Below are 23,509 nucleotides of genomic sequence, written 5' to 3'. Positions count from 1 at the left end.
CCTACATGATCTTGGTATCAGAGCCAGCTTGCTCATGATCATCTTGGTATCAGAGCAAGGTTGATCAAGAATTTGGAGCCCCTACCTCTTGTTTTGTAGCCTTGTTTTGTTGTGTTCTTCCCCAAATTTGAAAATCCTCACCAAAAATAGCCCCAATTTTTTTTGTGATTTGTTGGTTTGATGAAGTTTTGTTGGAATTGATCCATGGATTTGCTTGGTTTCAAGTGCATCTAGCATCTCCCCAAGTTTACCCACTTTCCATCCGCAAAATCTCCTCAATTTTGACCCCAAAATCCCCAATTTCCGCCCAAAATCACGTCCCGGAGCTCAAATCCCGCGTTGACCTCGAACCACCGGACGTCCGACCTTTATCGAACGACCGGAAACCCAAACCCGAGCTGAAACAGCGAATTTCCGAGCCCGACCGGACGTGTGACGACTGGACATCTGTCCATTTCCGGACGTCCGACACCTGTAGATATCAACTTTGGCTGATTTTTGTTTTGCCCATAACTAATTCATCCGAACTCCGATGTTGACGTTCTTTAGCTCGTTTTAAAGCTATTGACATCCCCCATCCTACAAAAATACCACCAAAATCATTTGACACCATAAAAGATTTGCAAGTTTGGCATCTTTGCCTAGGGCTTCCATCACATCATCCGCTACACCTCCACCGACTTCCGCAACCTAACCCATTGTGATCCATATAGTATTAGTGGTTGTTTGGGTAGTGCTTCAAGTCTCCTAAGGTGTTTCGGCAACTTAGTGGCAGTTGCTTCTTCATCAACCACCACCACCACTTCCGCATAACCTTGCCCACCCACCATACACTTCCACCACCCCAACTTAACCCAATTTTGTTTGAGCTTGTTTGAGTTGTGGCTTGTGTCTCCTAAGGTGTTTCGGCTACTTAGGGACGGTAACTTCGACTTCGACTCGCATAACCCATCATTGCATTTCCGCAATCCCATTGAGCTTCCGCAACACTACCACAACTTTCCCGCTACCACCATTTGACATTTGCCTTTGAGATTTTGAGTTTGCGGTTTTTCCGTTTCCTAAGGTGTTTCAGCTAATTAGGAACGGTTCTACATCAAGAACACCGCCACTCATCATCGCACCGGACGGTAACCTCGACGACACCATTGTATATTCCCCTTCCAATTGCATTGATAACTGTCGGTGTCAAAACCGGCGGATCTCGGGTAGGGGGTCCCAAACTGTGCGTCTAAGGCGGATGTTAACAGGAGGCGGGGGACACGATGTTTACCCAGGTTCGGGCCCTCTCGATGGAGGTAATACCCTACTTCCTGCTTGATTGATCTTGATGATATGAGTGTTACAAGAGTTGATCTACCACGAGATCATAGAGGCTAAACCCTAGAAGCTAGCCTATGGTATGATTGTTGTTGTCCTACGGACTAAACCCTCCAGTTTATATAGAGACCGGAGGGGGCTAGGGTTACACAGAGTCGGTTACAAGGGAGGAGATCTTCATATCCGTATTGCCAAGCTTGCCTTCCACGCCAAGGAGAGTCCTATCCGGACACGGGACGAAGTCTTCAATCTTGTATCTTCATAGTCCAACAGTCCGGCCAAAGGATATAGTCTGGCTGTCCGAGGACCCCCTAATCCAGGACTCCCTCAATAGCCCCTGAACCAGGCTTCAATGACGATGAGTCCGGCGCGCAGATTGTCTTCGGCATTGCAAGGCGGGTTCCTCCTCCGAATACTCCATAGAAGAGTTTGAACACAAGGATAGTGTCCGGTTCTACAAAACAAATTCCACATACCACCGTAGAGAGAATAATATTTCCATAAATCTAATCTGCTGACAGCTTTTCATAACGTGACGTACTGCCGTGGTCTGGTCATGACGAACCGTTTTTCCGAGCCTGCCACTGCACGTATCGTGAGGCGGTTTTATTGGCACGTCCTGTCGAAGCAGAGATCGTGTCCCTTTTTTCACGGGATTCTCATCAATACGGGCGTGGGTAACCCCATCGTGCCTGCTGGTATGACTCCTCGATTTTAGGCAAATTCCAAACGGCCACGCGGAGGACGCTCGATATTCACCCTCTTTATTAAGGGGCCAAGGCCTGTCCTTTTCTTCTCGCACTCGGTCGAATCCTTCCCCCACCTCGAGTTCCAACACCCAAGGCTCAGGCTAGGCGCTTCGGACCTTTAATCATGTCTGGATCCAACCTTCAAGGTCGGTGGATGCCCTCCTCAGTCACGGAGGAGGACATCAAGAAGCTGATAGAAGCTAGGTATCTGACCGCCGAAATCTCGCACAGGCTGCCTGCTCGAGGGCAGGTCATCCCCACTCCCGAACACAACGAGAGTGTCGTATTTATTTCCCACTTCCTCTGAGGGCTAGGCTTTAGTCTTGATCCCTTTGTCAGAGGGCTCATGTTCTACTACGGGCTCGATTTCCATGATCTGGCTCCGGATTCCATCCTTCACATCTCGTCATTCATCGTCGTGTGTGAAGCCTTCCTCCGCATCACCTCACACTTTGGCTTATGGCTCAAGACCTTCAATGTGAAGCCGAAGATGATTGAGGGGCGACACGCAGATTGCGGAGGCGCCATGATAAACAAAGGCGCCGATGCTCCATGGCCAAAGGGTTCCTTCCAGGAGACATCCAAGTTATGGCAACGGGAGTGGTATTACATCGCAGCTCCCCGGGGTACTAAGTGGGTAGCCGCCCCTGCCTTCCGCTCAGGCCCCCCGCCACAACTGGTGTCATGGATCAATAAGGGGCTGGACTGGGGGTCGGTAAATGATGTGCCAATATTCCAGAGTCGCATCCGAGATCTCCTCGAGAGAGATGTCAGCCTTGTCAAGGTAATGCAAGTCATGCTAATTCGTCGAGTCCTGCCTTGCAAACGTCGACCTCTCCGTATGTGGGAGTTCAACCCAGAAGGACCGCAAACTATTCAGCACTTCTTCGGCGTGACGCTCGAAGAGATGTACAGATTGTTCTTCGGATCACAAGTAAAGTGTCCGGACACCTCCGAGGATGCGGGTCCGAACTGCAATCGTCCAGACACCCAAGTAAGTAATTCCGCAGCCGAACACGTGGTCTTTTAATTTACCACAACATCATTCTGAAAAGTCACTTTTTGACCAGGACTAGATAAAAAAGGCGAAGATGATCAGCTGTTTGGCTCCCCTTCCCGAGGGTCCACCGGATCCCGTACTAGCCAGGATGCTCGAGCTTGCACCTTATCAGGCGCCATCAGGGGAAGATAAAGGGGGGAATAAAGAAGCCGAAAGCGAGCCTCACTCATTATTCATCCAAACCGGGGGAATTAGTGCCTCCGCGAAGGAGGATAACCAGGAAGAAGAATCTAAAATTCCTTCTCCCCAAGGAAGGAAGAGGGCCACCTCTGAAGACTTGGAAACAATGGTTTCCAAACGAGGGAAGAAAACTTCGTCAGGGGGCCCTACCCCGGAGGGCATCCTTACCGCACAGTACCCGCAAGGGGACCAGCCCTCCACCGAGCTGTAAGTAAACAAAAGTACTTTATAGTAATTATACCCTGCTTCATTTCCGAGAATAATAACCGAGACGTATGTTTTGTAGTTCGGATCGTAGCCCTTCTCGCAGAGTTCGTCTTTGGGGGATCTTCTTCCGGAGATGATGGAAAGCGAAACGCCTCCCCGCACCTCCCCGCCTCGTGAAGCGGGCGACCCTGAGGTGTCGTCACAGAGGATTTCTCCGGATCCGCCATGGCCAGAAGGTAACCCTTCGGCTACCCGAAGTCCGGAGTATTCGGCTCCTGAGGAGAGTAACAGAAAGAGTCCGGGACTGCCCAGTGCGCGACCAGACGCATTGATGAATCTTCTGGAGCAAGCGGCTATCTCAGAAGCGCATCGTACGCTAATGGGTACGGTGGTTGAGAGGATTTCATCCGCTGAAAGCGGGTTGCATGAAGCTTTTATGAGCCTGCTGAGAGGCTTTGAGGTACGCAAAGTAATATGTATTTTTTGATGGTACCGCACACGCTAGGTGTGCCCTATGCAGATAGTAGCCCCTAAGACTCTGGTTGCTGTCGAAAAAGACGGCAAATAGAGGATCATAGTCCCAGGTAATATCCGTGCTGCTTTTACGTGCAGGTGGCTGAGGGTCCGGTGGCTAGCCGGACTAGTGAGTTTGTCGAACTGAAGCGGCAACTTGATGCGGCAGATGCAGAAATCGTGCTTGTAAACAAGCGGCTTGACGAGGCACAGGGTATGTATTCTCCTAGGATCAACACATATTAAGAGGAGCATGATGCTAGTATCTGTAATATGCTGTGACTTCAGATGGAGCTGCCGCCGTGGAGACCCTTCGGGCGGAACTTGCCCGAGCCGAGGAACAAGCCAGGAGGAGTGATGCGGCCGCCCTAAAGGCGGTCAAGGAGCTAAGAGCCGAACAGGCTGCCCATTGCCAGAGTAAAGAGAAAATAGCCAAGATGGCTGTTGAGCTGAAAGATGCCGCCGGCCGGTATGAGCTTCTTGAAAAGGAAAGCCAAGCGAAGGCGGCGGACCTGAAGGAGGCCATGGAAGCGGCCAAGGAAACCCGCTCGCAAATCAGAGCGGCGAAGGAGGAACTCCGTCAAGCCGGGGATATCGCGGCTGGGAAGCCCTTTTTGTTGCGAACGAGGTTTGGAGACCCAAAGTATGCCCCTCTGGATAAATTATGGAGTTCTGCAGACGCGTACTTGGATTTAGCAGCGAGTGCCGCTGATGCGACCAAGTTTTTCAAAGATCAGAAAGATCATGTAGTGGAAAGGTTGTTCTGGTCACAGTTCAGCACTCCAACGCGTCCGCTGCTGTTAAATGAATAAATGGCCGAGTGGGCCGAGCTTCATAGGTTGTCCGGACTTGCTACGAGGTCAGTCGTGGATCACCTTTGGCCGGGGGGACCGAGGCCGAATAGTTATTTTGGCTTAGTGCAACAATTCCATGGTGTTGTGCCGCATATCAACGCTGTGAAGAGGTCAGCGTGCATAGAGGGTGCGCGGATGGCTCTTGCCCGTGTTAAGACATACTGGGCGCAGATGGAGGCCACCGCTATTGCAACCTGTGGCCTGGCCGCAGGCCAGGTCCCGGCTGAGCACTATTTTGAAGAAGTCCTAGAAGGCGCTCGTGTAATAGAGGCTCAGTGCTCGAAGAGTATCATGTTCAAGTGACATGTATCCCGATTGTAAAAACAATGCTATTAAATTATAAAGGCTGTGTTTATACTTTTGCCTGAAAGTATTATGATGCCTCCTGTGCGGTCGTTTATGTATACATGTATATAACCTGAAAGTTTGCAGTCGTCGGCTTCAGCCCCCACGCATATAATGCGGGGGTGTTCGCAAAAACGCGTATTCACACTTGATCCAACGTCTTGGTCTATTAAGGAGGTGATAGCGCAGCGAACGACGCAATCGGACTATATTTCTTTAACACTTTCACTTAGCCATAGGAGTTTGACGGTGGGACTACTATATAGCCCCTGGTACTTCCGCGTACATCTGAATACGGGGCGCGTACATACATGACCGGGAAACGGCCCTTCGTTAATGCGGAGGAATCCCAAAGATTCCTCTAAGTCATCGAGTGGTTGACCAGTCTCGCGCTTTATCATGATAGTCAGTTTTCGGCTTTCTCTACTGAGGTGCTCGTCCGGATGAACCAGGGCACAATCGCAGTAGTTCTCCCGGTGCCACCTTAGCCGATAGAGCGGAACATAAGGTAGCAAAACGCGGGAGCAGGGCAAACCCAACATTTGACCAAAGACATGATTCGGAGCTGATGCATATAAGGCCAAACTCGCGACGCCGAACACTCCCTAAGGTATTCGGTCTTTACAACATATACCGGGCTGAGTAGCGCCCTTGATAATGAACCCCAAGTGTCCAGGTACGTGCATTATTCTGACGTGGCAAAATTCCAATAACGTCTGCATCCCTCTCGGTTATACTGAGTATCCGGAGGCTATGAAGCAACAAGAGACAGTAAAAAAGGTTTACACAGGGTCTTAATCTAAAAAAGAAACCTTCGAGCGGGGCCCTGCTGCACGTCTGCGCCTGTGTCTCCGTTGTGCCGTATCCTGGAAGGGTGTAGCACGATTATCATCTGTAAAAGAGAAGAACTTAGGTGAAAGTTGTCGTGCAAAAAATTGGTTATTCTCAATAGACCATTAAAATTCAAGATAAGTAAGGTCAAGCCGAACTGTAGTCCTTTTTACATGCGGGAAGCCCCTGGTACCGCCTATGGGGGTATATCCATCAAACCAATCTCATGTTTAACTAGGCTGTTACAGCTAGTGATGCGCCGGACTCGTCTAGCCGTGTCCGCGGTCTTGACGACCGATCATCTGTTCTGGTTGGAGAGGTCGTTTAGTGTTCGGCTGCTAAAGCCGCCACACGTTCTTCCGCGCGCAAGGAACGCTCAATATTTCTGCTAATTGTGATGATGCCACGTGGACCGGGCATCTTAAGCTTAAGAGAAGCGTAATGCGGTACTGCATTAAAACGAGCGAAAGTTGTTCTTCCGAGTAGTGCTTGATAGCACTTCGGAATGGAGCGATGTCGAAGGTTAACTTTTCACTTCGGGAGTTGTCGGGAGAACCGAATACAACCTCTAGTACTATAGAGCCCGTATAGTGGGCCTCTGGGCCTGGTATTACTGCTTTAAAGGTAGTATTACTGTGGCTGATTCTTGTTGGGTCTATCCCCATTTTGTGGACTGTGTCCTGATATATCAGATTAATACTACTGTCGCCGTCCATGAGGACTTGGGTGAGATGGCATCCGTCGATAATTGGGTCTAGCACCAAGGCAGCCAATCCTCCGTGCCGGATACTTGTCCGGTGATCCCTGCGATCAAATGTGATCGGGCAGGCCGACCAAGGGTTGAATTTAGGGGTGACGGGCTCTACGGCACGTATGTCTCGGAGTGCATGTTTGCTTCTCCTCTTTGTCATGTGAATCATGTTCATTGTTTTGACCTCTGGTGGGAAAATTTTCTGTCCCCCAGTGCTTTGCTGGCGAGACTCATTCTCGTCTTCACTTGGTGTATCCCTCCCCTTGTGTTCGGCGTTTAACTTGCCGGCCTGCTTGAAGACCCAGCATTCTCTGTGGGTGTGATTTGCAGGTTTATCGGAGGTGCCATGAATCTGACATAATTTGTCTAGAATCTTGTTTAGGCTGGACGGTCCATTTCTGCTGCCTTTGAAAGGCTTCTTCCGCTGACCGGGTTGAGAGCCCCTAAATCCGGCATTTACCGCCGTATTGTCTGGGCCGTCTTTGTTATTCTGACGCTTGCTTTTATTACGTCGTGGTTTTCCATTACCATCCCTGACTTCAGATATGCCTGGGTCGCTGGTGCTACTACGGGCCAGCCAGCTATCTTTGCCCGCGCAAAAGCGGGTCATAAGGCTTGTTAGGGCTGCCATTGTCCTTGGTTTTTCTTGGCCGAGGTGTCTGGTGAGCCATTCGTCTCGGACGCTGTGTTTGAAAGCTACTAAGGCTTCGGCGTCCGGGCAGTCGACGATTTGGTTCTTCTTAGTGAGAAATCTGTTCCAAAGCTTTCGAGCTGACTCTCCGGGCTGTTGAATTATATGACTTAAATCGTCTGCATCCGGAGGTCGGACATAGGTCCCTTGAAAGTTAGCCCTAAAAGCATCCTCAAGCTCCTCCCAACTTCCAATTGAATTTTTGGGGAGGCTCTTCAGCCAGTGCCAAGCTGGTCCTTTCAACTTGAGGGGCAAGTATTTGATGGCATGGAGATCGTCTCCGCGAGCCATATGAATATAGAGGATGAAGTCCTCAATCTAGATCCCAGGGTCTGTTGTTCCGTCGTATGCCTCTATGTTCACGGGTTTGAATCCCTCTGGAAATTCGTGATCCAGCACCTCATCGGTGAAACATAGGGGGTGCGCGGCACCCCTGTATTTGGATGTGCAATGGCGTTCTGACGGTTGTAGTGTTCGGTTTTGATTATGTGCTGGAGCGCGCTTCCTAGATCCGTAGATGGATCTGGTCGCGCCAGCCTTTTGATGTGAGTCCTTGCTTGGATTGTGTGCTGACTTATGTGCGGCCTCGTTAGCCGCCCTATCGTGGCCACGAGGTGGTCGATCCGACCGGTCGGCCGTTTTATTTTTGGCTGTGTGGGCTCTAAGGCCTCATCATCGAATTCGGGCAACAGCTTGCGCTTTGGATAGCTCTTTGTGTGGCGACTGCCACCATACTTTTCTTCAGTGTCAAGCACTTTGTTCCGTCTACTGTTGAGCGTATTCTTCGCGGCCTTAAGCCTTTGCTTCTGCTTCTTCAGACTCCTGGCGGTGGCAATAAGCCTTCTGCGGAGGTTCTCTTGTTCCAAGTGCCTTTCCGGGATGATGTGTGCATCCTCGTCCGGACTGTTTTCCTCTCTGGAGGGAGGTTGATGAGCTTTATCCTCGGTGTCGCCGTGTTCGGACAGCGGACCCGTACTATGTTCGCCGTTCGCTGGTTCATCCTGCTCTATCACTGGGTCAATGTGGTCGTCGTTTCCTCTCGGGTCGACTGGGGGTGTTATTTTCTCTTGCGCTGTTATCGCTGTTTTTGCCGAGGCGGGATTTGGAGCTGCGCCTACGCCGTCGCTTTGGTTGCTTCTCGAGGGAGCTATCCTTCGCTGCATCCTTCCGTTCCTCGTCATTGTTTTCTTTGGGGGTGTCCACCATGTATATGTCATACGATGAGGTGGCAGTCCAGCGCCCTGTGGGCGGTGGTTCTTGTTTGTCTCCTGCATCGTCGTCCATACCGTCGATGTCTTCGGAGCCGAAGTCGAGCATGTCGGTTAAATCGTCGACAGTGGCTACTAAGTGGGTGGTGGGTGGGGAGCGAATTTCTTCGTCGTCCGCATCCCATTCTAGCCGGACATAGTTCGGCCAAGGGTCTCCTGACAGGGAGAGAGACCTCAACGAGTTTAGCACATCGCCAAAGGTCGAGTGCTGAAAGATATCCGCGGAGGTGAACTCCATGATCGGTGCCCAATCGGATTCGATAGGCACGGACGCAGGCGGCTTGGAGTCCCTGGCCGGGGACGAATCCAATGGTTCGACAACACGGGTCTCGGAGGAGGTGAAGTCAGTATTCGGCTTTATCGCCGCTGAGCGTGCGGCCTCCGTGGTGGGGTCCACCCACCCGTCCTCAGATGTCGCAATTTGTTTCGGATTGAGGGCCGGAGTAGTTGTAGGTGTGATCTCCCGAACACTGTCCGACGGCAGAGCTAAATCATGCTCGTCGTGATTGTGCGGCGCACCTGACATGGGCTCGAATCCGTCGAAGATCAAGTCTCCGCGGATGTCGGCAGTATAGTTCAAGTTTCCAAACCTGACCTGATGGCCAGGGGCGTAGCTCTCGATCTGCTCCAGATGGCCAAGCGAGTTGGCCCGCGGTACGAAGCTGCCAAATACGAAGATTTGTCCGGGGAGGAAAACCTCACCCTGGATCGCATCGTTGCCGATGATCGAAGGAGCCATCAAGCCTTATGGTGACGGCACAATGGAACTCTCAATGAAAGCACCACTGTCGGTGTCAAAACCGGCGGATCTCGGGTAGGGGGTCCCGAACTGTGCGTCTAAGGCGGATGGTAACAGGAGGTGGGGGACACGATGTTTACCCAGGTTCGGGCCCTCTCGATGGAGGTAATACCCTACTTCCTGCTTGATTGATCTTGATGATATGAGTATTACAAGAGTTGATCTACCACGAGATCGTAGAGGCTAAACCCTAGAAGCTAGCCTATGGTATGATTGTTGTTGTCCTACGGACTAAACCCTCCGGTTTATATAGACACCGGAGGGGGCTAGGGTTACACAGAGTCGGCTACAAGGGAGGAGATCTTCATATCCGTATTGCCAAGCTTGCCTTCCACGCCAAGGAGAGTCCTATCCGGACACGGGACGAAGTCTTCAATCTTGTATCTTCATAGTCCAACAGTCCGGCCAAAGGATATAGTCCGGATGTCCGAGGACCCCCTAATCCAGGACTCCCTCAATAACCCCTAGCCTATTTTGCGTTACTTGCCTATCGAGAGTAGCCATTTCAGTATTGTTGGCAATGTTACTTGTGCACATTAGTGATCATTGATCTACACCTTCCATTGCATACATACCATATCATCTTGGTATCATCATATCATCTCTTGTGTCACAAGATTGTTCCCGCATATACACAATTGCTATCTTAATTTGTGCATTTCGCATAAGTGACCATATCAAAAAAAGAATAAGATTTTAAGCAATAGGAAAAGAGAGCAAAGAAGCTTGTAAGCAAGTGCCATAGCATCATACCACATTGCATATACTATTGTCATATCCGATCATCTTGGATCATCTAGTGAGAAACAGTGGGAACCATACATACATAGCATACTTGGGATAGAAGTTGTTGCATTTTTGTCTTCTATAGGTTGTGCACAAGTGTCGTATCCGCCTATTGAGCAATCGTGCTAGCGTCTCTCTAGAGTTGTGCAACAAGAGCATTTTCTGTGGATTCCACATTTTGAGCTCATTCCTTGGTTGCATGACCCCATTTATCTATCCATGTGTGTGTTTCCGTGTGGCACATATTGCTATTGGTCTACTTGTTTCACTTGCGAATTTGTGAATCTCTTTCAACATTATTGACTCTTGCTAACATTTTGCATCAAATTTTTGTGCCACTATCCTCACCGAGCTCCACCATAAGCCTTATTTGTGTAGATGTGAGAAATTGACGAGGTCGGTACCAATTGTGCTATTTCCTTGTTATATCATTGAGTGATCATTGATCCATCTTCAACATTGGTTAAGGTACATTTGGTATAGTTCTCTCCTTTATTCCACTCATATTTGCTCGAGTCTTATGATGGATAGGAACGACATTTCATCTCCGGTCTTCCACGACAACGACTGCGCGAACAACTACATCACTAAAGCATCCATCTTCGATCTACAACGACAAATGCAAGGCACACAATCAAGATGGCGAGAGTGCATCGACAACCTCGCCATCGACATACGACACTCCGAAGCACATACATGAGACTACTTCGACAACAAGCTTTCCACACAAAAGGGAGGAAGATGCAAGGATGGAGGAGATTCGGACCTTGTTGATCAACCGTTCTTCCCCTTCATCATCCTCAAGGCGGCGACATTCAAGTCACAAGTCTTCGGAGCACAAAAATGATACAAGTGCAAGTCGTCCACGTCCACATCTCCATGACGACCAACATCACGTTCGTGATCCACATCGTCATGAAGGGCAAGTCACCTCCGAGCATCATGTGCACGACGACGACGAACGCCATCGAGCTCAAGCACGACAACGACACCATCATCATGAAGATGCTCGCCAAAGCAAATGCACAAGTCCCAACAAGCCCTACTTCATGCCAAGGACAAGCTCCATGAGCAAAAGAGAAGACCGCGAGACGAGCACCAACAAGACGGAGCTATGGCTACACCAACCACTTCGACACCTTTGCCAAGTGTTGTCAACGCATCTTCGCTTTTGGACGTACGGCATCTTCACCTACTTCCCGTGAGTTCCCCTACATCGACATGTTCAACAACGAGGCGACCACCCACGAGCGAGGGTGACACTTCCATCTTTGGAAGCCCCTCAAGAAAGATAGCCGAGCATGGGAAATTCCCTTCGGTCATGGAGATGAGCTACGAGGTGCCACATCATATGGGCCTCCAACAAAAAGACGGTGACAAGACGGTCGATCAAGGACCATCCCCTTCGACCACGGCGACGAGCATGAACCTCTTCAACAACATGAGGACGGCGCCCATATTGGACTCATACTCCGAGTCAAGCTACACACATGCGACCTTCTCTTTGATCTCGGAGGAGAGTGATGATTTGCCACATCCTACGACATTCATCTTTGGAGGCGTTATGGATGAGGAGGTTGAGCATGGGACTATCCCTTCAACCAAGGCGGCGATAGGAGTTGAGTTTGGAGACATTTGCACCTACATCTCTCCGACACCCATATATCATGCGATGCCCCAATTGCCATGTGAGGAGAGCTACCACCACATGAGTGACATGAGTGACTCCACCATACGTGACACTGAGAGCATGTCCTATGAAAGGATGAGTGTGACCACCACTAGCCCCACACATGAGAGCATGCCACACATCCTATGTGAGGTTGAGAGCCATTTGAGTGACTCCACCAACCATATGAGTGAGAGCATCCTTGAGGGAGTGAGTGAGCAACAACACTTAGTGAGTGAGGTAGTTGATAGGGCAGGTGAGGCCACTATGATTTCTAATGACTTACCCTCTACTCCAAGTGTGTTTTCCCTTTTGGTGCTAGGTCTCCTACATGACGACATGCCTATCCTCGATGAGTCCATACCTCCAATGGAGACGACAATGGCCATGGTGGACGATGATGCACCCCCACATGGTTCCATCAAGATGAATATGACCACAACTTGGTCTTCGACACCTCACCTACAACACATGAGCGATTCTCCAAAGGTAACATAGGTGACGGTGCTTCTCTTATCCCACTAGTGGACTATCTTGCAAATGATTGCTTGCATGATGTTGATGACCTTATGGATTCAACACATACTATATCTTCTACTTGCTTTGATATGCCACCCATTTATGATGAATATGATGACGAGCATGTTGAGTTGCCCAGTTGTGATGCTATGCTCCATAGGATATCTTGTGAAAATTCTATTGGTCACATTATGTTTGACAATCCTTTAAACTTGTCATATGCTATGAGTGAGATCTCTCATATTGCATCATTTCAATCCCAACATAGTAACTATGCATGCCCCATTAAAATAAATCCCATTTGCACTTATGGCATAGATGACGAGATGATGGTCATTGGCCTTTTTTTCATGCGATGATATTGCTATGCTTCCATTACATGATTTGCGCAATTCATCTACTATGCCATGCCATGTTCACATTGTTCCAAATATGCTTTGTTTTGCATGTTGTCAATATTCTCCAAATGATGTTCCCATTAATGCTCATGAGGAGGCCCCCATAGTTTCCTCATACATATTAGGAGATTTTGATGCATTCCATACTTTGCATGATTCCCGCAATTGCGTGTACCATGTGCATTCCATGAATAACAACGCTTTACATATTTCTCATGATGCATTACATAATTTGAGTGATGAGGACATCAATACCATTGTTACACCCACATGCCCGACTGCTACATATACTGGACCAATTACTAGAGCTCGCGCACGCCAATTAAATTATCAGGTACTTTCGTTTCTTGGTAATGATTCTAATGTTTATGAAAAAATGATGTTGCCTAAATTGGATACATTCGTTTTGCTTACAAATGAAGGGCCTGACATGGATAAGAGGGGTGAACACTTGAGCAAGACCAAGCATGGAGATGATGGCAAGCACAAGGGAACAAGAACGGAGTTACAAGTGATGATTTCAGGACTTTGAAGCCACCATAATGAGTGCATGAAGCCTTGGACGAAATATACAAGATGCCACTTCATAAATTTCATCCAGAGGCTATTCTAGGTGCTGCGTCACCTTATTATTGGGCCAGGCCCATGTAATTTCAAAATACTTAAGTATAGGCTGTTTTTGGAGTCTGTATGTGTGGGGAAACAAGAGTTAGGGTTGGTTTCGGACCCCTCCTCCAAGGGCCACGAATCCCCCCCCCTCTTCCTCCATATATACAGCCCTTAGGGCGTCATTTAGACTTTGGGTTTTGTTTAGATTAAAAGTTTGCCATAGCTGCAACTTTGTGTACTTCGTTTGTGTTCAACGACCAGACCAAGACATCACAGAACCCCACCTTGATCAATAAAGCTTTCCTCTTATATTCGCAATATCCTGATTGCAATCTTAGTTTCTTGCTTGTTCTTTGTTTGCTTGCAGGAATAGACCCTCGTGGTTAGGTTGATCGTGCTCTGGTGTGGTCAATAACCTCTCAGAGTTGGTTTACCGATTGCTAAGGCACGACGTCCTCGCACGTTCGTAGTCGGATCGTCAAAGTCTACTCCATCAAAAACGATAGCCACCATCTCGTTGAAAGACGGGACACTTCGCCTCTATCAAGTGGTATCAGATTTCCAGGTTGCCCGGTGAGATTTTACAGTTTTTCGTAGTTTAGATCGAGTTTGTTCTTCATACCTACAGTCCACGAAAAAGCCAAAAAAATTAGGGTTAGTTCATCATATCCGAACCAATCTGAGCCTTTGCATAATTTTTAGGGTTTTGCTTTGTTGAATTTGCGGTTGCATCATCGTGTCTAGTTGCTGGTCTTAGCGTCTAGTCCTTTAGAGTTTCGAGTTCTGTCACAGTTTGTCATGCCACCGCTGCACCATCTTCATCGCTGCCGCCATATGCCACCACCGCTGCCATATACCACCGCCGCTGCCATATACCACCGATCCGTATCCATATACCACCACCGACCCCTATCCATATACCACCACCGAACCTTATCTATATACCACCACCGCTACCTTATACCACCACCGCTGCCATATCCTACCACCATATGTCCACCACCAATCCGAATTCTTTTCGTATTGGGTTTGTTTTCGAGATCCATCTATTTTCCGATTCGTGTTTTCGAAATCCATCTATTTGCCACTGCCATACCATCTTCATCGCTGTTGCCATATACCACCATCACCATCTTCCTTACCGCTGCCATATACATCCGCCTATCCACCACCAATCCGAGTCTTTTCATATTAGGTTTGTTTTCGAGATCCATCTGCTTTCCGATTCGTGTTTCCTTGCCCGAGTAGGTTAAAAAAAGAGTGTGGAGACCCCCGGGCGGATTTTAGGCCAAAATTTCAGCGACCGAAAATATTTTTCCCCTATCTAGTTTTTAGGCTTTTCTGAGTCTTTTGAGACACTCGCATCATACTGATTTTTTGTCGCACTTTTTCGTCGTCGCTGCCCTAATTTCAAAAAAAATAATCAAAAAAAATTCGTGCCTATCCTGTCAATTTGACTCGGGAAGAGTTTTGAGACACTTGCCATTGTTGTGTTTTTCGCAAAAAAAAGAGGAGCGCCCAAAAAAGAGCGATTTCTTTCCAGAGTGGGCTTTTCCCTTGTTTCTGTGCCGCGCTGTGATTTTGTTAGTGTTCTAGACTCGCGTCTCTAGTACGGTCTAGCCTAGGATCAGCACTGTATCGACGTTGAGCGTTTATTCAACTTTGCATCTCTGAATTGATTATTGCTGACCCTTTTTGCTACCATATTATAAGCCTTCCCAGCTCTAAATACATCTATGTCATGCGTTTGACTCTCCGTGGCAATTGCTCTATCCAAGCTTTTGAGAGTTTTGACTACAACAGTTGCTGATCACCACCTGCTGCTTGGTAAGAACTGGTATGATTTTGAGATTCGCTTGACGGATTTGTGACACACTAGCACCACTTCCTAGTAGTCTGTAGGATCATATTCTTGTGTATTTCTATTGCTGCTAACCATGGCAGGATCACAAGCCAACGAGACTGACTGGGATAACATGACGAACAAAGAGTTACATCATAAGTTTCGCAAATGATGAGTGGACAGGTGGAAGATGTGCTAAACAGATTTGAAGAGGCCATGGAGAAGATAAATGGCATTGAGAAGGCGTTCGAAACAAAGCTTCATAAAAAGTTTAATGAATTGCTCGCGCGTCTTCCACAACCACCGCCCGCTGCACCTGTCGCACCTCTACAACAACAACAACAACAACAACAACAACAACAACAACAACAACAACAACAACATGGCCTTCCAAATCAAGTGGGATGAGCACAACGTGTTCCCCTTAAGCCTGGTCAAATTTCTGGTGCCGCTGTACCTCCTGTTGATGCTTCTGTAGCTCCTGCTGCTACTGCAGAGGTGGAGGACCATTACGAGGATGAGGTTGATCAAAATTAGAACTACGTGCAACCACCAGCACCACCACCACCAGGTCGTCCTCATGCAGATCATCGCATCGGTAGGGCTGCACCACCCGAGGTACAAGATCATGACCATCTTCCTGAACTAAAATTGAATATTCCACCATTTGAGGGTAGATATGTTCCTGATATATATCTTACTTTGGAGTTAAAAACTGAACAACGATTTACATGTTTACAATATCCTGAGGAGGGACGTGTTCCTGCTGCTGTTTGTGCTTTCACTAGCTTTGCATGTGTTTGGTTGTCTGAACATTGTAGACTATATCCTGTTCCAACTACTTGGGCTGCTTTGAAAACTACTATGCGTACTCGTTGGGTTCCACCATATTATCAACGTAAATTGCTTCAAAAATTGCAGCGTTTAAGACAAGGAAAAAATTATGTAGAAGAATACTATCAGGAATTACAAACTGGCATGATTAGATGTGGTATTGTTGAGGAGAATGAAGCTATGCTTGCATGTTTTATGGGTGGATTAAATAGATAGATTCAGACCATTCTAGAGTATAAGGAGTACAATAATATCACTCGTTTATTCCATCTTGCTTGTAAAGCTGAACGTGAAGCGCAGGATCGACAGGCATTGGCGCGAACTAACTTTTCTGCAGGTCGACCTTCATCATGGACACCACGTACATCCTCTACTTCCACTGCACCAGCACCTCCATCAGGTGCCACCTCCAGCCGTGATACAAGAAAGCAGGCACAACCACCACTATCTTCCAAGAGCACACCTACCGGGCCTGCACAGAACTCTTCTTCTTCCATGGCTTCAACAGGGCACACAAGTGATATTATTTGTCGTCATTGCAAGGGAAGAGGTCATCATGCGAGAGAATGCAAATATTAGCGTGTGATGATTGCTACTCAGGATGGTGGGTATGAGTCTGCTAGTGACTATGATGAGGAGACTTTGGCTCTTTTTACAAGTGAAGAGATCTTCGTGCGCACCCCATAGTTCGAACCTCAAGGGTTAGCCGGAACCCGTATTCCGACATACGCCACTTGCTCGCTGCCGCAATATGGGCAGATCCCGCCCACCGCCGCCCTCCTAGTTACATCCCGACGACCCCCAGGTATCCCCTCCGGCCTTGCTCCATTGCCCATCTTCCGACGTTGCTGCATGTGAAAAATCTTCCATGTGGATCTTCCCTAGTTCTTTGCCCAAAACGTAGCTCGTCTTTTGTACTTTCCATATTGCAATCTCGTCCACACCCCGTTTTAGATAAACACAACTGTGTTGTTATATTCCCTTAGGACAAGGAATATGCTTCTTTTTTGTCGTCGTATGTGTCATCAACTGTTATTGGCGAGTAATTGTTTCCTTTCTACCTCTTTTTTGCAAACAGGGCTATCCATTTCACCTCATTGCTATTGCGAGCTTTTGGTGAACTGCCCAAATCAGTTTATTATAAAGAGTGTTTTTTGCAGTTCTACTAAAATGTCACACATGCAACGTCTATACATTTCAGTGCGACTGCACAAATGGAGATTGGTTTTGCTCTATCCTCCTCATCCAACTCCGAGCCAAATCTTCTCCAAATAGTTAGTCTTAAGAGAGACTGCAAACGTGACCGGCTTCTATTTATGTGTTTATTGTTTCATCAACAGTCCTCTATTATTGTAATCACACTTAATATGTTTGGAACAGGGACGCTCAGCTCTATTTTAGTGGAACTGCACAAAATGATCGGAATGTTGCCTGCTCCTGATAGCTACTTTTTTTCCAACATGCCTTGTTGATTTAGACAGAGCTGGGGGAAGTTGCTGCCAATGAAAGCAAGGATCAATTTTAATTTAACACCTTCTCCCAACTTTGTCTTCAGTTGTGATGTAAATATTAGCTCTGATCTGCTAATCATTGAGATGCATAAGCAAGGAAGTTAGTTTTTTATTTTTTTCCGAAAGAGCATGGATGGCAAGACGCACGAAACAAAAGCTGAAAGCTCAGAGCATTGTACAATTTCATGTCGCTGGAAAATTATTTGTATAGTACGTCAATTATATAAACAAATGTTGGAAGCTTCATAGCATTGCCAGAAGCCTCTTCAGCATCCGGGTCCATGTGCCATGCACCAAAATATAGTGCACAACCACATGGGAGACTCAGCCCGATCGTTGCGCCACACTAATAGTGAGTAATGAGCAATCAAATCATAAGCCCCACCTTTCCCACTGTAAGTTGCTCGGAAGAAGCAACCATCAATACGCTCTTTTTTGAATCTACTCATACTACTCCCTCCATCACAGTTTATAGAGCGCGCTTCAACAATCTCTAGGACCAAGGCGACTAGCGATCGGCCTGAAAATAGCATTGGTAGTTATAGCATGGCGTCTATTACTAGAGGAAATAATGCGTACACAGATGCATGCAGTGCTTCCACCCCGGGTACACACATGCATGCACTTACTCCACTCCGCGTACACACCTACATCGAGATAAAATTGTGGACTTGATTGCGGTTACCACACCTTAATTAATTGAGCATTAAACCAAATGCGTCTAAAATCTCTCTGGTGGTGGAAATGCATGAGAATGAAGCGCGTCCTTTAAACTGTGATGGAGGGAGTAGTATGAAGGTGCAAAACCAAGTACGCATATGGCCTGTCGGTCAATGCACTTCCTCTTGGCATATCACTGACATGTGGGACCGAAGTGTGAGCAAACCGATCTCAATTGACTACAAAATGGCCAACCCGCGCTTCCTTGAGAGAATGAGGAGCGAGAACACACAGATGGGGTCACTCGAAGGCCAAGATATATTCAAGGATGGTTGATCGATATCATCATTACATGTTCGATGTTTTTTAATAGTACTACCGGGCTGCCGTTTTCCGCACTTCTCCCGAATAAACGTGTACTTTATCAGAGATTAAAATAAAATAAGAGTACAGACGTTCCACCATGCGGTTCCTAGTACCTCTATACTAGTAGTACTACTCGTACTACTAAACCTTGCGCTTGGCTCTTCGCCTCTTCGGAAAGTCGAACAATGATGGTACTACAGTCTATGCCTCTGGCAATCTCACACCGAATGAACTGTTGCACGTCCACCGCCTGGGCGAGGGTAGGTTGCATTAGTCAAAAGCTTCTCCTCGTCCTACGAGCCATCGAGCTTGAGGTAGACGGAGAGGGCGTAAGCGAGCTTCACCTTGTCCTGCAAGCTTCTCCTTGTTCTATGAGTTGACGATACACACCAAAAAGTAGTGCCAGTCCATACTCCCTCCTTTCCGGTTAATATGGCTTAGTCTTTTTTCCGGGTAAATGAGAGCTTTATTCATATATAAGCATTCTTAGGACAATTAGCCAAGAGACTGGTCACTAGGAAGCGAGGTACCCCGCAAAAAAAGAAGGAAGCGAGGTGTTTCATCAAGCCATCTTTTGGTCACATTCAAAGTGCAGCAAGCACGGTTCGCACAAAGATGCGCCGCAAGGTTTGCTGCCCTGTCTACATGCTGAATAACAAAAAAAGAGAGAAAATATTACTAAGCGCTCCTATTTCTAAAAGGATAGGAGCCAGAATTAAGCAAAAATTGTGGCGAGTGTTCCATGCAATCAACTTCCATTATCACATGCGAGAACCCTCGAAGAGAACCAAATGTGTTGAAGATTGCTTTATCATAGATTAAAATAAACTAAGAGTGCAGGCGCTCCACCATGCGGTTCCTAGTAGTACATGAAGGAAATATGCCCTAGAGGCAATAATAAAGTTGTTATTTTATATTTTCTTATTCATGATAAAGGTTTATTATTCATGCTAGAATTGTATTGATCGGAAACTTAAATACATGTGTGAATACATAAACAAACACTGTGTCCGTAGTGAGACTCTACTAGACTAGCTCGTTGATCAAAGATCGTTAAGGTTTCCTAACCATTGGCATGAGTTGTCATTTGATAATGGGATCACATCATTAGGAGAATGATTTGATGGACAATACCCATCCGTTAGCTAAGCATAATGATCGTTTAGTTTTATTGCTATTGCTTTCTTCATGTCAAATACATATTCCTTCGACTATGAGATTATGCAACTCCCGGATACCGAAGGAATACCTTGTGTGTTATCAAACGTCACAACGTTACTGGGTGATCATAAAGATGCTCTACAGGTATCTCTGAAGGTGTTTGTTGAGTTGGCATAGATCGAAGGACTTGAAGCGCGTCGGTTACCTCCCGGACGGAATCGCTCACTGGGCCCCAAAGGAGGGCCAGGCCGTCCCCACACCTCGACCAGGTGAGAGGGTGGTGGTCATCCCCCACTTCATTTGGGGGTTGGGCTATTCTTCTACGGGCTGGATTTCCACAATCTGGCCCCGAATTCCTTCCTCCATATCTCGGCCTTCATCATCATCTGCGAGGCCTTCTTGCGTGTCCGACCACACTTCAGCTTGTGGCTAAAGGTCTTCGACGTCAAGCCAAAGATAGTTAACGAACAATAGGCGGACTGCGGTAGGACGATGATCAGCAAGCTTGCCCGGGTCGAGTGGCCGGAGGGCATGTTCATTGATACTGTCAAAATTTGGCAGAAGGAGTGGTTCTATATCACAGAACCACAGGATGCGTCCTAGATGGCGGCTCCCGAATTCAGATCCGGACCCCCGACGAGGCTAATGCTACCTCTTGAGCATGTGTTGGTTTTCCCTTGAAGAGGAAAGGGTGATGCAGCAAAGTAGCGTAAGTATTTCCCTCGGTTTTTGAGAACCAAGGTATCAATCCAGTAGGAGACTACAAGCAAGTCCCTAGTACCTGCACTAACAATCAAGAACCTTGCAACCAACGTGATAAAGGGGTTGTCAATCCCTTCACGGCCACTTGCAAAAGTAAGATTTGATAGAGATAATAAGATGAATATTTTTGGTATTTTTGTTGTATAGATGGAAAAGTAAAGATTGCAAAAATAAACGGCGACAGAAATAGCTAGTTGACGGGAGATTAATATGATGGTAAATAGACCCGGGGGCCATAGGTTTCACTAGTGGCTTCTCTCAAGATAGCATGTATTATGGTGGGTGAACAAATTATTGTCGAGCAACTAATAGAAAAGCGCATAGTTCTGAGAATATCTAGGCATGATCATGTATATAGGCATCACGTCCGTGACAAGTAGACCGAAATAATTCTGCATCTACTACTATTACTCCACACATCGACCGCTATCCAGCATGCATCTAGAGTATTAAGTTCATAAGAACAGAGTAACGCATTAGGCAAGATGACATGATGTAGAGGGATAAACTCAAGCAATATGATATAAACCCCATCTTTTTATCCTCGATGGCAACGACACAATACGTGCCTTGCTACCCCTGCTGTCACTGGGAAAGGACACCGCAAGATTGAACCCAAAGCTAAGCACTTCTCCCATTGCAAGAAAGATCAATCTAGTAGGCCAAACCAAACTGATAATTCGAAGAGACTTGCAAAGATATTAAATCATGCATATAAGAATTCAGAGAAGAATCAAATATTGTTCATAGGTAATCTTGATCATAAACCCACAATTAATCGGAACTTGACAAACACACCACAAAAAGAATTACATCGAATAGATCTCCAAGAAGATCGAGGAGAACTTTGTATTGAGATCCAAAGGGAGAGAAGAAGCCATCTAGCTAATAACTATGGACTCGAAGGTCTGTAGTAAACTACACACACATCATCGGAGAGGCTATGGTGTTGATGTACAAGCCCTCCGTGATCGATTCCCCCTCCGGCGGAGCACCGGAAAAGGCCACAAGATGGGGTATCACGGGTACAGAAGGTTGCGGCAGTGGAAATAGGGTTTCGTGGTGCTCTCGGATGTTTTACAGGTATATGAGTATATATAGGCGAAAGAAGTAGGTCGGTGGAGCCACGAGGGGCCCACAAGGGTGGGGTGCACCTACCCCCCTGGGCACGCCCTCCTACCTCGTGGCCGCCCCGTTGCTTCCTTGACGTCCACTCCAAGTCTCCTGGATTCCGTTTTTTCCAAAAACGATCCCCGCGAAGGTTTCATTCCGTTTGGATTCCGTTTGATATTCCTTTTCTGCAAAACACTAAAATAGGCAAAAAACAACAATTTGCACTGGGCCTTCGGTTAATAGGTTAGTCTCAAAAATAATATAAAAGTGCAATAAAGCCCATTAAACATCCAAAACAGATAATATAATAGCATGGAACAATCAAAAATTATAGATACATTGGAGACGTATCAGCTAACCTCGTGGACCAAGAAAAGTCTTGACTGGGGGTCCACTGCGGATGTGGAGGCGCTGCACATTTCCAATATGATAAAGGCGAGCGCCCAGCTGACCAACGTGGTTCAGGTGATGCTCTATCGCCGCCTCCTCCCCTGCCAACAAACGGCCACCCCAATGTGGTCTTACAAGCTCACAGATCCGGCCACCATACAGTACTTCTACGGCACCACCCATGAAAAGCTATGGAAGGTGTTGTTTAAGCCTCAGAAGGTGTGGCCGTCCAAGAAGGAGCACATCGGTCTCGATGCCGCACACACCCCAAAGGAGGTAGCAGCTCTCTATCCATTCTATGTTCGGATATCATTCTTATAGGAGATTCAATCCCCGCTTTCTTGCTTCTACAGGGCTGGCTCGAGAAGGCCATGAAAATCAACAATCCGGCCCCGTTGCCCAAAGACCCCCGGTCGGCTCGGCTAGAGGAGATGCTAACCGTGGTACCGTACAAGGCGTCAGAGAAGAGGGAGAAGAAGGAGGAGGAGGTGCCAGAGGCCAGGGAAGGTCTCCGCCCAAGAAGGCATCTGGGCAGCAAATCCGGAGACACCCAGACCCCCTCTGCCCAAGAGGGGAAGCAGGAGGAGGACAAGCAGGAGAGCGGCTCCTCTCGTTCGAAGAAGAGGGCGGCGTGAAATGACGCTGAGGAGGAGCAACCCCCTCATGCCCCAAAGAAGCAATGCAGGCCCAAGCTGATCCTGCCTGATGACAGTTCGGATTCCAATAAGGAGTCCGCAGCGTTCGAAGAGGTTCCGGAGAGGAACCCCAGGGTCAAGCCCCCTGTCGAAAGGTATGAATTTGGATGCTCTTCAGGTATTTGTTTTAATATTGAATTGCTGATAGCATGTCTGCCCTTTATGTTGTAGTCCGCCGCGCACCCACCCCGCTAACCAGACCTCAGAGGGACTTCTCCACCAGCCAAACTGGCGGAGAGCGGGTCTGCATCATGCTCTGCGCCTCCTCCGGTCGTCAGGGAGACCGAGGAGGTGCTATCCTGAAGGACCCCTCCCGGCCCGGACACGGGAGGTGGTGGTGACGAGATTATGGCCGAGGCTAACACCTCGGTCCCCGAAGACCAGGAGGAGGGATCCCACCTGGTGAACAAAGAGGGGGAGCTCGGTCAATCGGAGCCCTCCCGGAATACGGCCTCGGAGCCCCCAAGGCCCACGGAGGTGTCAATTCTGCCTTCCATCAAAGAAGGAACCGGGTAACCACCGACAGCGCTGGACACCGGCGATCGAGCTACGGCTGGGTGGTCGGAGGTGATGGAGGAGGCCTTGAACAGATCCTCCATCGTTGCGGAGCACGGCACCTTAATGG

This window comes from Aegilops tauschii, chromosome 2 (genome assembly GCF_002575655.3).
Source record: "Aegilops tauschii subsp. strangulata cultivar AL8/78 chromosome 2, Aet v6.0, whole genome shotgun sequence".
Classification (NCBI taxonomy): Eukaryota; Viridiplantae; Streptophyta; class Magnoliopsida; order Poales; family Poaceae; genus Aegilops; species Aegilops tauschii.
The sequence above is the reverse complement of the archived record's forward strand: the minus strand, read 5'-3'. Positions refer to the sequence as shown.